Source organism: Pteropus alecto, unplaced genomic scaffold (assembly GCF_000325575.1).
Source record: "Pteropus alecto unplaced genomic scaffold, ASM32557v1 scaffold57, whole genome shotgun sequence".
NCBI classification, from domain to species: Eukaryota; Metazoa; Chordata; class Mammalia; order Chiroptera; family Pteropodidae; genus Pteropus; species Pteropus alecto.
The window spans coordinates 4,555,856-4,560,632 of NW_006442508.1; positions in this window are offsets into that span (position 1 = coordinate 4,555,856).

Here is a 4,777-nt window from a genome sequence, read left to right on the forward strand (position 1 = left end):
TCCTTGAAGAGCTTAATTGCTAATTGTTTCTGCCTTCTCTGTCAAAAAGACTGATATTTAGACTTAAAATGGAAAAGAAAAACTTGGTAATAAAAAGTAGAATTTCTTTAGGGACTAACTATGGAGGGCCCCACAGAGAGAGTGAATCAGATTAAAATAATCACCATAGGAATTTCCTAGTTAGAGAATATTCAGCCTGGCCTTGGAGAAAATGTATTTCTCTCTTGCTGCTTTGTTCTTTATCTCTTTGACTAAGCCAATTCCCCCTTTAGTAAAACTATTATCCCTTCGAGAAATGCATCTCATAGGTACAGCCACATATTGTTATTGATTTTCCTGGTTCAATTATATTGCATTTGGGTTCTTTTGCTTTCACAATAATTCTCTGAAACAGAATGTATAAATTTATGCTTGGGTCCAAAAGTGGTCTTCATTTAGGGCAACTATAATCTCTCTCCTGGTCTGACAACTGGTTTTTATAAAATATAGTCATTACTTGATTTTCTTTTGGATCAGAACCCTTTATCTGGCACTCATGGCTCTAGTCTTAAATTTAGATTTCCATCCCTGCAATGCCTCTCAAATCAATTTTGAAATCTAAGATAGATAAAGAGATTATGAAATTTTCAGTACTCAAGACTTGTGCTCAGTTTAATTATATCCTAGGAATCTGGTTAGTCTACAAATAGAATTGTAAAATTGTTGTCAGTTATTTCTGAGGAAATGTAGAGAACAAGAAATGTAACTGGGTTGACTGTTACATCAAATACTCTCAGTGAACTAAGCTTCTTCATATCCACATGTTTTATTGTACTCTCCTATAGTGACTTTCTAGAAACTTGATAAGTCATAATGAATCAGGGCTTGCCAAATTGAAATGGTACCACTACCATGAAAAATGGCACCACTAGAGAGAGCCCGAGTGGAGAGAAAATAAGGTTTCCCACATGGTAACATCAGTGAACTGCCAGACATTTGATAGATGTCATTTTGAACCATACAGACCTAATACTATAGCCATATTAGTAAACTTAGGCAAGACTCAGAATATCAACCTACCAAGTCCAGCTCAAATTGAGAACTTTTGTTTGAAGTGACTATGTTTTATGGTTGTTTATTAAACAACAATAGATAATTGAAATAATAACCAAAATTTAAGGATAGGAAAAAATATTCCATTTAAAAAAAATGAGCACATAGTATTTCATAAAAATATAGACTAATATCTTGAGGGCATTATAAGCTAAATCTTTCTGGGACTTATTACAACAAATTATGCAGGCATTGATAAGGAAGCTGCGATCATTGGAGGCCACATACATTTACTTTAACATGATCTTTCACATTATCTCATGTACTTCTTTGTTTTAATTGTTCTGCTTTCAATGGTATATCTTAGGTACTTTACAAGAGCTCTCAGATTATTTTCATGTATACGTGAAAGTATATGGATTGGAGGCAAAGTCAATAAGATACACTGCTCTCAAATTGAATAAATGTACTTAAATGTGTTTAATAGTAAATTGAGATTAACTTGAAATATACTTACTCTAGTGTGTGATATAAAATTCTTCCTATAGCCCTTTCTTTCCCTTTTTAAAATCATTAATATAGATAAGACACTGACTGTCGTATATATCAAATGTATGGATAATACAGAGAGAACAGTAAATATTATATATGAGAGTATTACAACCTTAAAATATTGTTGTAGATTGGAGCAATGACTGAATATTGAATGATAAAATCTAATAGAATAGGGGGCATATAAAATTCTGCATTTCTTTATGAAATGTTACTTAGGAGCTACACATATTAAAAATGTATCAATTTTTTACCACAGCGGGATATGTGAGTCAGTGATTGTTGTAGTTCCCAACAAGCTAATTTGAACTTGGAATAGTGTGATGATAAATTTTATGTGTCAACTTGAGTGTGCTAAGGGATGACCATTTATCTGGTCAAACATTATTTCTGAGTGTGTCTGAGGCTGTTTCTGGAAGTGATTAGCATTTGTGATTAGCATGAGTAAAGTAAATGGGCCTCCACATATGGGTGGTCATTAACCAACTGTCTAATCCTTGGACAGCCTGAATAGAACCAAAAGGCAGAGGAAGATTGACTTCTCTCTCTTTGCTTGATTTCTTTAGCTAAACATTTGTCTTCTCCTGCCTTAGTGCTGAAACTTACACTATCAACATTCCTAGTTCTCAGCACTTTAGACTTGGCTAGGAAGTTACACCACTGGCTTGCCATTACAGATGGCAAACACAGGTTATGAGTCTTTTAGGCCTCCATAGTTGAGTATTCCAATTCCTTATAATAATTCTAAAAATCTTGTTCTAGATCTTATTCTAGAAACTATATAAATAGTCATGACATATATATCTCCTATTGGCTCTGTTTCTATGGAGAACCCTGACTGATAGAAATACATTGTCATAGTTGAGGAAGGAATTAGCATTTCTGTTCTCTGCTCATGTCAGATGACATCAAGAATTATAGAGTTAAATTTTATTTTATGAAATATTATAATAATAGTTGTCCTATGAGTTTGAAGTCATTTAAAATAAAAATTGCACTTGAAAATTTCTTAATCAAAAGTCATCGTGTGGTTTACAAAGACATATAATGTAAGGTGATTAATATCTGTTTGGAATCACTTGCCATTTTCAATAAGCTAAATTATAACTTGCATTTAGGTCTATATAAAGGGAATGACATATTTTTTTTAAAAGATAAGCTTAGGTGCAGAAAAGATATTTACTTAAGATTATTAATGCTTCCATTAAGAACTAGTGTGCTGAGTTCGGTTTAGGGACAGTGTTGTAGGAAATATTGTATAGAACAGTTTATGCTCTGATTGTAGAGAGAAATAATTTTGAACACAATATAAGAAATGATGTTCTTCACAACTATCTCTGGGAATCTTGCACTCTCTTGAGAAGTACAAATTTCCCTATACCTGAAGAGATTCATGAATCAGAAAGGATGTGGACTCTTTGAGTGTTCAAAAACCTTCAAACTTTAGAGATTGCAGTCAATGATGGTAATTATCATCTCACAAGAGTATAATTAGCTTTTTTTTTTGGTATAGTAGAGTCCCTTTGAGTCATCCCCAGACACAAATTACCCTAATTGCCTGCAGAAATGCTTTTCAATCCACACAAAATTACCCTCAATGAGGCTTAGAGAAAACATTCTTATAAGTATTCAAAGAACAGTAGAACCGAAGAAAATATGTTAGAACTTGTAGCTTGGTATATTCTGCTTCTGCTGTTCTGAAGATCAGATCACAGTCTATGTCATTCAGATAGAATGTTCACCAGAACCATCACAATTCAGAGAACTATGATAAAGTTTTGCTCTGAAACTGTGAAACACCAGTTCTGTCCAAGGCCTCCTAAGTCAGATTGTTTGTTTTATTTTTCCTGATTTGTATTTCTTTTATATTTGTCAGACTTATTTATAGAGCACCTTTGCTGAATAACAAAGTTATCACTTTGTTATTGAAATGCTCTCTCATATTAGAAAGAATAAATTACACAAATCCATTGCCAACTCTGCTCTCAACCCCAGTGGAATCCCAATGCTATTGGTAGAGATATGACTAAATTAAGCAGTTTTGAGACTAAGCCAGTAGGTCTTAATTATTGATTGATTGTCCAGTTTTTAAATTGTGCTTTTAACTAAGTATATGGCATGTCATTAATAATTACTTTGACAGATCTCAAATTCCAAGGGTTCATAGGGCAAATTTTAAGGTGATAGTTGATGGTATGAAGACCTTTATTAAACAGAAAAATAATCCCAAAATATAATTTAGAGTCCAGTAAGACATACTTGGGTGCACTTTAAAACAGTAAAAAAAAAAAATTAATGGCACATTTTTATTTCCTTAGATTGTGCAGACTTGATATAGAATTCAGTAAGTATCCACCCATTAGGAAAGGCTTTAAAAAGCTGAGACCTTCTATTTACTCTCAATCTCTCTACTAAAAAAAATGGCATTCCTTCCTTTTGCCCAAGGACCACTGCCTGACGTAATGACTAGAATTCCTGTATTACAAAGAAAAAAAAATCCCATTGGATCAAGATTTTGAAAGGATTGATAAATGCTAATGATATCATAAAATACATGAATAGTAATTTTTTAAAATTGTTCATCTTTCTTTATTCTAATATTTTAATCCAGCTCAAGAAGTAAATCCTGTTAGTTTTAGTGTGTTCTTCCAGACTATCTTCAAATTTTCTTTGTTGTTTTCATACAAACATAAGATCATACTATACATATTGTTCTTAAATTTTCTTATCTCACTTATCAACACATCATGGACTTTTTCCATGGAAGCAAAAAGTATCTATGTTATTATTTTTAATAGCTTCACAGAATTCCATAGTATGGATACACTAGGATATATTAAAGCGCTTTCTAACAAACAGTTAGGTGATTCCAATTTTCTACTATTGCAAACAATGGTCCAAGGAACATATCTGTATAAAAATCTTTGTATAGCTAGATATTTTTGTATTATTATTCTCAAGAGGGAAACTGTTACATCAATGCAAATTTATTTTTTTATTATTATTTTTTGCTTTGTTATTTTTTTAAATTAGGTTTATTGGGGTAACATTGGTTAATACAATTATATAATTTTCAGGTGTACATTATAATTTGATATCTGTGTATTATATCACATGTTTACCACCCAAAGTCCAGTTTCCTTCAGCTACCATATATTTGAACCCCTTTACCTACTTCACTCTCCCTTCCCTA